Genomic DNA, 13,043 nt, shown 5'->3' with positions numbered 1-13,043 from the left:
GTTAGAATGACAAACATTTATTTATTTTAAAAAAACAAGCTCTCAGATATTTTCAAATTCACTTTTTCAAATTGTTCTTTTAGCTGCAGAGTTTTGTTTCATCATAATAGTGACAAAGCAGGAGACTAACCATTTCTTTTCCTCCCCATTTTGGGTCCTCTTTAAAAGTTAAAATTATTTGGGAACATGAGATACATGTATGAAAAGATGACTGTTACTTAAAAAAAAAAAAGTATTCTGCTGAAACCAGTGTTTGTGGGAGTAAGAAAATTTAAAAGTGGCTAGCGTGGTTTTTTCCTAAGTTCTTAAAACTTTGAAAGAACGGACTCTACAAGTTATTTCAAACTCAAATTGTGCTATGTTTCAATTTACATGTACCATGTAAGAGACACTTTACCACAAAAGGAAAACTTTTTAACTTGCACATGACTTTCCATCCTAGGGTCATCAATGTTGGGCACTTTTCATCATGAAGCATTCTCATCTCAAAAACAACTGGCAATAGCCCACACAATAGAAATACAGAAGTTTACTTGAATACCTAACAAAAGTGGTATCTTTCACAGAAACTGTGACCTTGCAGATATAATAACCTGTGTGAAGTGGAGCATGTTTGGCTGGGAGCCAAACTTCATCCTTCTGTTTGATGGCTGTAACAGCAGTAGGGACCAGACCTCCTTGGAAAATCAGGAGGCTCCTGGGAAGCCTTCCTGAAGCCTTCACAATTGCCTTGTTGTGGACCTAAGCTATATGCCAGATTTGAGCCGTGTTTTCCTGCGACATAGTTGAATCTCTCCACACAAACTGTAGCGCGAGCTACGCGTGGTTTTTTTGTTCCTTGACACCTGTTGTGTGAGCCTGTTTGAAATGGGAGAGCTTGAGGGTGCCCCTCCTTAACCTCCTCTCAGGTAAGAGGATGTAGCCTCAAAACAAAAAAAAACTACAGAAGCAAGTGGGAGACAACAAAAATTTTTTTTTTCCTGAAAACCCATGAAGTCTCCACTAAGAGACATGAAGTCTGTTGTATTTGCAGCTTAAAGGTAAAATTAGCTCTCCACAAAGGAGCCCAGAAGGGGCTCTTTCTCCTGATGCCTTGAAGTTCAGGAATTATCAGAAGTGATGGCAACGGCAAATTGTTTATATCTATATAAAAATATGCACACATTGCTTAATACTAAGTAAAACTCCCCCTTCTCCCTTCCTTCAAGCATGTTAATGTTGTCACCTCTTTTAAAACTCCTCAAAACTATTACTTAAGATAGCTAACAGTTAAAGTACTTTGTGCAGGAATAGACCCATCACATTTCTAGATTTTGCCTCTTACAGACCCATTTTTTTTTCTACCTCACCTGGAGTAAAAAAAAATTTTAAAAAAGTAAATTCTTTACTTCAAGTGGAAAGGCGCAAAGGAAGACCTAGGGAGCATGGAGGAAAGGTTTTTATTATTTAAGTAGACACCAGATTCATCCTGTATTTTAGGTCAAACCTAAACGCTGTCAATCAATGCCTTCGCCCCACAGAGACTGATCTCTTTCCATTTAGTGTGTAAGAAACAGAGTCCAAATTTTGGTTGTCTAAATTGCATCTAAACTAGACACTAGGAGTAGGCATCACAAATAATTTGCTAGGCAACTGAACACAATGAAATAGGAAAAACTAACTGTGATAATTTCCTCTCAAAGTTCAAAATTCATGGGCCCCAAGTGTTTGGATGTTTACATTTATACAGGGATTCAGACAAGAAGCATCCCCAATTCAGAGCCAGTATTACAGCGACCATCGGCACACCTGCCTGGCACGTGCTGCAAGACTAATCTCACACACAAAATACTTGGTGACAGAGGTGACCTATTCAAAACAAGAAATCTAATTTCATTACAGTTGGATGAGTGGCTTCTTACAGGAATGTTACAGATGTCTTAAAACTGATTTCTTTTAAAACTGAAGTTAGTTTTAATCTTTTTTATGGCTTTCAGTATATGGAAACAAAATCACTGTCAAACATTTACAGATACAAACCACTCTGCAACCTACTTTTTATCTCTCTCCCTGTCCCTCATTTTTCCCTTCAGGACCTATTTTTCCATATAAACTTTTTACAGAATAATACTAAATAGAAATTGATTTATTTCAGATTCAACATCCTTCATGTTTCATAATTTCCACCCTTGCATACCATGTTAAATATTGCTTGATATTTGATTACAATTGGTGTATTTAGATTTAACAGTGCATTTTCACCCTGCAAAAATATAAGCAGCAAGGATGGAACACAATTTATAAAGCAGCCTATTTTTCTAGATCCTTCATGAAGAATACTGAGGACGTAATATGTCAAAGGGAAAACATGCTTTAAGAGATAATCCACAATTCATGCAGTAAATCCTCTATTTAAAAATTAACCCCAAATGATGGCAAAATTTGCATTACCTTTACCAGCCCAAAATCTTCTTATGACAGAACATGAAGCTTACCTACTCGATTCCTTCGAACGCTAGCAACTCCACTCAACTTCTGTTTTTCTGTTTGCCCTATGATGAGCCACACAGCATAGAACCTGCCCCTCCCTGAAGCTCATTCCAGTACATTTCTCCTCTTTTAAACTCTCACAATTGGAAATACTTGAAGAAAGCACAGCCAAATTCCCACAGATACATTATGATAAGTAATCTCAGCTCAGAGTTTTTGAACACTGTTGATGCTAATGGTTATTCTACAGCATGGAATAATTTCACCTGGATACTGTCGCCTCAGAGATTAAGTACAAACTGAGAGTATAAATCTGAGCATTTCAAGTTATACATAAACAATTTTGAAGTAACTCATTACATCCTCTGCTTATTAACCAGAGTTGTCACTACAGCAAAGCAGCTTTTAATTTTTCCTCACAAAACAAATTTTGGATAAAAGTGGAAGTCCTACAGGCATTTGAGACAGCAAACAGACTAATAAATAGAGGAACCAATTTACCACGTTAAGAAAAATGTTGCTGAGTAAAATAATGATTGTTGTATTGCCATGTTATTGCTGCCAGAAGATAGGTGAAGGCGGCTGAAATGGTACTGCAATCAGTCCTTTGAGTTTTGCTGGTAGCCAAATACTGCCCATTTTGTAACTGGCTAATACAACGGATTAAATGGATAACCTTATCTGATGTGGCAAATCCTGCGTCTTCAGAGTCGTGATGTAATCCATGGTGGCAAATTCTATATGATTTAAGAATCCTGGTATCCTACTTAGGACTTAAAATAGCCCATACTTTGACCTTCTATTTATTTTGGCTAGCGTATCTTCACTACCATGAAGCCAAGTTCTTTCAATTGGAAAGCAAAACTTAGGTTTCTGGAACACGGGACTCCCACGTACCAGACCTCACATGTACATAAGAGATGTAGCACCTAAATAAAGCATTTGCCCTGAACTAGTAATTACTGAGTGTGGTCAGCTCCAAGAGCCTCATTCCCCCAATGGTCACAAAAAGGACCTCTTCACTTTATAATTACTTGGAAAAAAAAATAAAAGATTTCTGTACATCAGCAAAGACTGACTAATTCACTTTAATGTTTGGAGACAGAACAGACGTTAAGAGGTGCCAGAGCTGGAATGTTCTCCCGTGGAAACACAGGGGTTTAAAGGCATACGAGTGTTCAGCAGAACAGGAAGAAACCCCTGAGAAATACAGCAAAAGGGGCACGAAACGCTCTCCTTGCCTGCCCACGCATGCCACCATCCTTCAGATCAACTCCTCTTCTTTCAGGTGTCCTAGAAGGCCCTTGCCTTGCACAGTCTGACAAATGACAATGTAACAACAATTCACCCCCAAACAGCGAATGCATTTTTGGGGAGATGGTGTTTTAAAAGTAAAACAAGCTAAACTAAGGTCAGTCATAATCCTTGCCCTTCATCCACTTGGCAATGATTACTAAGAAAATTAATATTGAAGGTGCCTAAGTACTAGAAGGATGAAAAAGCAGCAGTGCTAACAAACCATAACACAGTTAAAAACGACAATGAAGGAGATGCAAGAAGAAACTAAACATGCTGAGAAAGAGTTTGGTGCCGCTGGCTGCAATTATGGAAAACAAATGATGAATGGTAGAGGTGAAGTTGCAAAATCTAGTTTCTACCTTTGCTTATGCTAACAGGTGGAGTTTTACCTCAAGTTTTTTATTAAATGAGCATGTTGTCAGACTTATGATTAAAATACAGTAATAAATGTACACTCCTTTTCTCTCCTTAGCCCTTTCCAAAGCGGGGGGGAGGGGGGCGAACCCACAAAACTGGCAAAACCCAAGCTAAACTGTAAAGCCTTCTGGCTCCTATGAAAACAAAATTATTGCAACCACACACAAGCTTCAGCACACAAGCTTGCCGTTTCGGCGCGCCGCCCTCAGAGCCCTCTTTGAACACGCGGCGAGAAGGCTGATGCAGGATCACACCGGCAACTCGCCCTCTCAGCAGCATTCCTCTGCCGGCACCTCCTGCCGCTGCCAAACGCCTGCTCCTCAAACTCACAGGAGGCTTTCTTTTCTTTTCTTACTCCTCCTTTTTAACACCCAGATCCTCACGACTCGATCTGTTTTGCTGTATATGTTTCAGTATATTTGGATTCAAAGTGATCAACAACTTTTTACTTCTTCCCCCTCACCCCACCCCACCTTGGTGCTATATAAAAACACCTGATACCATTTAAAAAACGGAAAAAAAAAAACCATAAAGAAAAGCAAATTAGGAACCTTGTTGGTTTGTTTAACTTCAGGACTGCCAACTGATCTTGAAGAGTCATTACGTAAAATTTTGAAATGGCATGTTAGTATTAAATTAATTCTCTGCAGTTCTCCTTAAAAGTGATCATTTTAGCAAAATGCTCAAATTTAGGCAAATTAATTAAACTTTTGTTGGAACACTGTTCATTAGCAATTCCTTAAAAAAACATGCTCGTTCTGACAGAAAAGCTCTTATATTCACCACAATTATAGTAGAACTGAAGATTAAAGACCAACTCAAACACCTGAGTTAAACGAGCAGGGAGAACTGCAGCAGGCAGCAATGTTGTGCTAAAACTTAAATACTTCATGACATTTAAGACTGATTTATGTGACACTGATCCTACACCTCTCCACTTCGCTCTAGCATGACATTTTAAGACCTGCATTCCCTTATCCTGAGGTGTGGCACCCCATATTTTGGCCTATCCTAATGCAATATAAAAGTTAATCACACATTTCATCCAGGTAGTAGGTTGTTACAACTGTTCTATTCAATAGGTGCATACATATACGCGGCATTAAATGGAGTTTCAAATCACCTCAGCACATTTTGAAAACTCTAGGTCTTTAACAAACATGCATCTTGAACAGGAGCATACAAGCCGTTTCCTCCACTGTCCCCATTAATCCTTCTGAGGATGTGGAAAAACGTTCCTTGTTTTATTTTTTAATCGCTTTCCAAAAAACGATCCTCTTACTCTAAACTTCCAGAGAAACAAGACTTATATTTTACTTGGTATCATTTTTAAAACAACTTACACACATGCAAATATTTTTCAATTTCTTACTAAAACAATTTCTCCAGATCCACACCACCATATTGTTTTCTGTGAATGTCTGCCAGATTAACTACATCCTTTCAAAAGAAACAGCCAGAACACAGAACTCCAAACTGCGACATTAGGTTAAACAAGCAAGGACTACTGAATTATTTTATTTGTGGAAATTCTGAATCTCTTTAAAAATGTCCTGAGGAACAGCATATACAAAAAGCGTCATTTTCACACAACAACAAAACAGCAGGAACAGGACTGAAGTTTTAAGCATCACTGCTATGGAAATGCTTCCTGGATATAGGATCAAGGAGAAAGGTAAGGATATGGGAAGATAACGTAGAAGGCTACAACAATTAAGTCAAGTAATGGGGCCTAAGAGGAAGAGAGAATCTAGCTTAATTCTTGAAAAGGATACCTGGCTTGAAACTATTTAAATATAGTGAGTCAGCTCTCCAATATTTAACCATAAAAGCCTCCTAAAACTTGAAGCCCACAGCTCTTGCCAAGTCATCAAAGCCAGCAAAGTGCCAAATTTTCTAATTAAGTAAATGGCATTGAGTTTATATTTTGTAATATTTTAGTCTCTGAAATACTGTTCATTCGAACATTTCAGGAAGGGTTAAGTTTTGCTTTTATGTTTTTGACATGTTTTCCACACAGTCTTCCAATACATTAACAGAAACAACACTGAAAAGCCTGCAAGGTCTTTCTTACCAAAATGTTAAGCAGATTCAGTAAGATGTTATCAAAGCTAAGACCACGCCACTGTGTTTTATACAAATAAATAAATAGATAAATAACAGTTTCAATATGTATTCTCAATATGCGCCCTTCTTCATCCATCCATTGGTTCCTCTTTCGCTATCAGCAAGTTCTTAGCACTTGGATACAAGGAACCTGGTGTTACCTGAATATCTAGCTTTTATACATGTTTTTTGTTTCTTGAAAAACTGACAATCCCATCCTCCCAAGATATCATTAAATCTGGGTTCTTTTAAAAATAGTCTTCTGTATTTACCATTTCTCCCTTTTCTGCATAGAACTCTTTTGATCACATTTGAAAGGCTCCTGATTTTCTTAGTTCTGTTTACATGCCTCCTCACGTGCTTCTTGTACATTTTTTCTTCCCACTTTAAGAAGGAATTCTAATAATCATTTAACTTTATCTCCCCTATGACCCCAATTCATTGTGTAAAAGGGGAAGATTAACAATAGTTAGTTACTCCTCTAAATCAAAACTATGTAGACTCTTCACTGGCAACTGATGTGAAGCAAGATCTGCAATCTCAGGGTACCTTTTGTCACCACTGAACTGCATCTGCCAAAAAGCAGGTTTAGGTTAAAATTTTATTCTTTGCATTTGCAATGAAAAAGAGCATAAGCACATTTAGTTAATGTGGCTGATTTCTTAAACCATGGTAACCTGACTGCACAGATGCCTGTCCATGCTTTGGGCTACACCGATTAGAATTCTGATTATTAGGACATGCCCAGCAGATTTAAGTAAAACTCAAGTATAATCATATTTGTGCATCCAAGGAACCATTTTCTTCTTTTCACTGCTGAATCTCTTACAGTCAACTTCTATGCAATTAAATAACTTGTTGTGCTGGTTTTGGCTGGGGTAGGGTTAATTTTCTTCATAGTAGTAAGTATGGGGCTATGTTTTGCATTTGTGCTGGAAACAGTGTTTATAACACAGGGATATTTTCATTATTGCTGAGCAGCGCTTACACAGGGTCAAGGCCTTTTCTGATTCTCTCCCCACCCCACCAGCGAGCAGGCTGGGGGTGCACAAGAAGTTGGGAGGGGACACAGCCAGGACAGCTGACCCCAACTGACCAAAGGGATATCCCACACCATATGACGTCATGCTCAGCGTATAAAGCTGGGGGAAGAAGGAAAGGGGGGACGTTCGGAGTGATAGCATTTGTCTTCCCAAGTAACCATTAGGCATGATGGAGCCCTGCTTTCCTGGAGATGACTGAACACCTGCCTGCCGATGGGAAGTAGTGAATGAATTCCTTGTTTTGCTTTGCTTGCGTGCGCGGCTTTTGCTTTACCTATTAAACTGTCTTTATCTCAACCCACAAGTTTTCTCACTTTTACCCTTCCAATTCTCTCCCCCATCCCGCTGAGGGGGAGTGAGTAAGCGGCTGTGTGGTGCTTAGTTGGGGGCTGGGATTAAACCACGACACTTGTCAATCCCCCCTACAATATCTTCTTTAGTTTTGAGTACTCCTCTGTTAGTGATTTAACACACTCCCCATTAGTCTAGCTGATCCATGCTCTAAAAAGTATTTTCCTATTTGAAATTGAAGTTACCAAAAACTGTAGTTTGATCTACCTGTACAGTGGAGAGCAAAGTTCCATTAAATGAAAAAATCTTTTTTTTTAGTGCTTTACAACTAACACAGCTAAAAGGTCTTTGTATTATATCGCCTTGTATTATTGTCGTTATAAAAAAAAAAAAAAAAATCCTTTTTGGGTCTTATATAATGTTTCCTTCTTGAACGCTGCTGAAACACTACAGAAATTTCTGTAGTGACCCAGATCTCTCCATATAGAACCCTACAAAGCTTTATTGTGTTGGATGTGGATTATACCACATTAAACAACTGCTGTCCAATGTTAACACCACGCAGCATTTTCTTTTAGCAAAGAATAAACATACCTTTCTACAGAATCCATAATGAATTGCCCGCTTTGTATAAATCTCTTCCTAATATTGTAAAGATCTGTAAAAGTAATATTAGAAGGATATTCAGCATGAATGGAAACATGGGTGTTTGTGTGTGCGTGTGTCAGTGCCTACACACCAGAACAAGCAACAGAACAAGGATTAAAGCTTAGCTTGTCCTGATAAGAAAGAGCACCGTTCCCACAACAGTTGTCGCAGCAGTAAGGCTTGTTCTCTGATCAGACCACAGCAGAGACAACTTGCCAGTGGAAAAGCCTGCAGCCTAACACAAGGAGGATGGCATTGAGGTTGCATCACATTGGATGTATCATTATTTTTCCTGTTAGCCCATCTGTGGGAAAACAGACTACCGACACAGATTTAGAACATAAATTTAAAAACAAACAAACAAAAAAAGGGAAAAACAGACGATGAACAGCTGCCCATCCTAAGATTTATGGAACCTGAAGATTGAGACAACCACACCACAATACCCGATGACAGTCAAAAGATAGAAATTATCCAACAATTAGTTTGGCATTACCTGTCAAGAGGAACCCCAGAGATGTCATGAGGATTTGACAGCTTTTTTCTTGTCCTGGGTCACTCACAAGGGACCCTGGTTAAACCACTTGGGCACAAGTCTTGCTGCTTGTTGAGCAAGTGGACACAAGAGTGCAAGCAAATGAAATCTGTCAGGGAACAAGTGTCAAGTAACTTAAGAGATCAGAGAAACAAATACCACCTTGCCCTTCCGTAGGATCTTGCACTGAATTTTGTTATACCATTCTTCCTAAAAGGAGGTTAGGAACCTGTTCCTAATTTTATCTTTAATTAGTATTGCAAAATAATTGTCACAGAAACACTGGTTTTATTAAAAAGTTAGCTCTCTTTTACTTTTCAAAATAATGGATTGTAACGTAAGAATGCACACATGGCTTGCAAACCCAGCCACATTTTAAAATTCCTCAATACCATCAGTTGTGGACCTCATGATTTGCTAGTATTTACATAATTCTATTTTTCCCTGGGACACCTTTCTAAATCTCTATTACCAACTATATATTTATTACCTGGAAGAGTATTATCTGGGGTGAGATGATGGGTAATGAAAAAAAATCTGATTTTATTCTTTTTTTTGTAAGACTTAACTCTTCCCAAGACATTACTGAAGGCTCTTCTTTAGGCATTTTATTGTCCCAAATTTGTAGTTTGAAAGACTTTGTATAGTGAAGGTGCCCATTTTGAAGAACAGAAGTTTACAATAAAATGAAGCTTCCCTCACCAACAAAGTCATACATACTTTTATTTCATAGAATCACTGAATAGTTTGGATTGGAAGGGACCTTTAAAGGTCATCTAGTCCAACCCCCCTGCAATAAGCAGGGACATCTCCAACTAAATCAGGTTGCTCAGAGCCCTGTCCAACCTGACTTTGAATGTTTCCAGGAATGGGGCATCCACCACCTCTCTGGGCAACCTGTGCCAGTGTTTCACCACCCTCGGCGTAAAAGATTTCTTCCTTATATCTAGGCTAAATCTACCCCCCTTTAGTTTAAAGCCACTCCCCCTTGTCCTGTCACAACAGGCCCTGCTAAAAAGTTTGCCGCCATCTTTTTTATAAGCCCCCTTTAAGTACTGGTAGGCTGCAATAAGGTCTCCCCAAAGCCTTCTCTTCTCCAGGCTGAACAACCCCAACTCTCTCAGCCTTTCTTCACAGGAGAGGTGTTCCAGCCCCCCAGTCATTTTCGTGGCCCTCTTCTGGACGCACTCCAACAGGTCCGTGTCTTTCTTATGCTGAGGGCTCCAGAGCTGGACACAGTACTCCAGGTGGGGCCTCACCAGAGCAGAGTAGAGGGGCAGAATCACCTCCCTCGACCTGCTGGCCACGCTTCTTTTCATGCAGCCCAGGATACGATTGGCCTTCTGGGCTGCGAGCGCACATTGCTGGCTCATGTCCAGCTTTTCATCCTCCAGTACCCCCAAGTCCTTCTCAGCAGGGCTGCTCTCAATCCCTTCATCCACCAGCCTGTGTTGATACCAGGGGTTGCCCTGACCCAGGTGCAGGACCCTGCACTTGGCCTTGTTAAACCTCATGAGGTTCACACAGGCCCACTTCTCGAGCTTGTCCAGGTCCCTCTGGATGGCATCCCGTCCCTCTGGTGTGTTGACCGCACCACTCAGCTTGGTGTCATCTGCAAACTTGCTGAGGCTGCACTCGATCCCACTGTCTATGTCACTGATGAAGATATTAAACAGTACCGGTCCCAATACAGACCCCTGCGGGACGCCACTCGTCACCGATCTCCATCTGCACATTGAGTCGTTGACCACTACCCTCTGGATGAGACCATCCAACCAATTCCTCACCTCGCTTGTTATTTAAACAAGTCCTTCCATAAGATTCCTTCCATTAACAAGTTTGACTAAGTGTCATTGGAAAATAATTTCTGTGGAAAGTTTTCAGGATTAAACTGTTGACTTTGTGTGTCACATGACATCTATAAGCATTGGTACCTTCAACCACACAGAAAAGTCATATTGACCTTATTGTACTGAAATTATCACCTGTTATCTTAAGTGGCAGATAATCTTTAAGGATAAAAATAACCTTTCTGGATTCTCGTCTTGATAGCACATGCATGTTTTCTAATCAACAACTATGATGCCTGAATACGTGCAGCACATCCTCTCACACAGCAGTCATATCCAAGACTGGGATTCATAAATACATAAGACTACTCACCTGCAATCCTCTCTGAATAAGCAAGAGTGACACAACTCCATTAAAAAAAAAAAAAATCGTAAATGAAAGGACTAAGAAGTGCACTGAACTTTCCTGGTGCTGGGACAGTAACCTAAGCTTCAGCCTCACACAAACCTCACGCACCTCCACCTCTCCTTGGCTACAGGGAATTCTGAGTACTGTACAGCGTCAAATATTACCTGAAATACTGTAGCCCTCAAAGCCTTCATATAGATTTTTTTGTTTCTCTACCAACTGCATTCAGCGGTAATCTCTACATAAGAGTTCATGCTGGCTTTATGATTCTGTGTTATTTTATGAGTAAATCTTACACGCTGCAAACTTCTGCAACTTCTAGATATTAAGAATGAGGTTGATGTAGTTTAAAATACCACACTAAAACTTCAAACACTCCTGCATATGGAAAACAACCTGATTTGGTTTATAGCTAGCATGGACAAGCTTGTCCTTGCCCACCCATTTTGCCAGCATCTGATGACTAGATCGAATGCCCATTTTCTCTTGTAAAGGATTAATTCTAGAGACCACTGAAGATGCCAAGACTTTATCACCATTACTAGCCATGACTATGTCAAAGCAGCACCCATAGCACCCTTTGAAAATGATATCAATTCCACAACAGGGTCCTGTCTTTACTTGGGACTAAACCCTCCAAAATTTACCCTCTACAACTACACAATTTATTTTTTTCTGATGAACTTCCACATTGGAAAACATACATTGAAGGCAGGGGGAACACACCAACCAACATGTGTGCTCCTAGGGTACACTACATTAATTCTTAATATTTATATTATACTCTCTTTTATCAATAACACTACCCAAACAGATCACACTCTCGTTATTCTGTGCCAGCTGTGCTATTTAATGGATACTGAAGTACTACCACTTGGTAGAGTATATTAGCTTAAAAGGCACAAGCATTAGCTCTTCTGTTACATTTTTTATTATTAAACTTCAAAAAGGCCTTGCAAACAAGAAACCAAAAGAAATGTACTACTGATGCTCTGGAAGCCCTGCAGACCTCCACGGGAGTTGCCAGTTCTGAAGTATTCTTGACGTTAACTGCTTTATTGGCTAAAGCAGACAAGTTGTCTCCTTTATGAAGAGTCCCTGTTCATATGCCAGCCACCACATCTCTCAAACCAGCATTCCTCAAACTGAAGTCCACAAGCTCAAGGCTCATTTCACCTTCCCATCCCTCCTCCTCTCCCCTCCAGTTTGAGCAGCACTTTGCAGGAGGCGACAGAGAACTGCAAGGGTGCCAGGGGAGCAGAGGGGAGAGGTGATTGCTGAAACCAGGCAGGGGTCATGCAGCGGTAGCGTGGAGGGACAGGCAGGCAGTGCAGAGAGCAGGACAGCAGGGCTGCTTAGAAGTACATGCAGCCACCTCTCAGGAGGTCACACTCCTGCTGTCCGGAGGCTACACAATAACACAAGTCAGAGGTACAGCAATGGGCTCTCCTGCTGCTCCTGGCCACAGGTGAGCTCTGGCTCTCGTTGGTCTCCATGGTGAGCTGCTTCATGGAGCAAGGCCAGCAGAAAATATATTTTTGGAAGGTTACGTTTCAGCCAGTTTAGCTTCCTAAGCTGCCTCCCTGTTGGCCTAGTGACAGAGCTGGCACAACCGAGAGAAGGCAGGAATGTGCAGGGGGGAGCAGGACTACAATTAGCTGAGTGCTTAGCTCAGCTGGGACTTCAAGCCATACCCAGATCATAGCTTCGTTAGCATAACTTGACCAGAGAGAAATTGACTTATGTTCCTCCTCCAGCTAATATGTACATCTCCGCCTAAGTGTATGCAAAATATCATTTATTGATACTGAGAAATAAAATACAAACAAAAAACTAGTAAGAAAACCCCATACCCACCTGAATTTCAGCTATCTCAGGTTTTACTTTCTAGAAATGTTTCTTCAGTTACCCATCACTTCCAAACATCAGTATGTCACTCATAACTGATCTGGGTTGAAAATAATCATTATTTTCCTTGCTCAGCTATTTTTTAATCTGGACCAGCTTCCTGATCAGGTTCACCACATGAAAACCCA

At 40.2% G+C, this 13,043-nt stretch overlaps 1 protein-coding gene across 3 annotated transcripts in view; it reads right to left on the bottom strand.

Moving 5' to 3' along the window:
• Window positions 1–13,043, bottom strand: part of FRS2 (fibroblast growth factor receptor substrate 2) — a 62,942-nt gene that overhangs the window by 24,306 nt on the left and 25,593 nt on the right. The window contains exon 1 of one of the 3 annotated variants that reach the window (XM_076332747.1): window positions 8,220–8,270. The exons of 1 other annotated variant lie outside the window; for it this stretch is intronic. The gene's annotated coding sequence lies outside the window, so the exon portion shown is untranslated. Of the gene's footprint in view, window positions 1–2,474; window positions 2,526–8,219; window positions 8,271–13,043 lie in introns of those variants that run through there. One more of the 3 variants, XM_076332756.1, reaches the window with a different exon arrangement.

This window comes from Aptenodytes patagonicus, chromosome 1, assembly GCF_965638725.1.
Source record: "Aptenodytes patagonicus chromosome 1, bAptPat1.pri.cur, whole genome shotgun sequence".
Classification (NCBI taxonomy): Eukaryota; Metazoa; Chordata; class Aves; order Sphenisciformes; family Spheniscidae; genus Aptenodytes; species Aptenodytes patagonicus.
The sequence above is the reverse complement of the archived record's forward strand: the minus strand, read 5'-3'. Positions and strand labels throughout refer to the sequence as shown.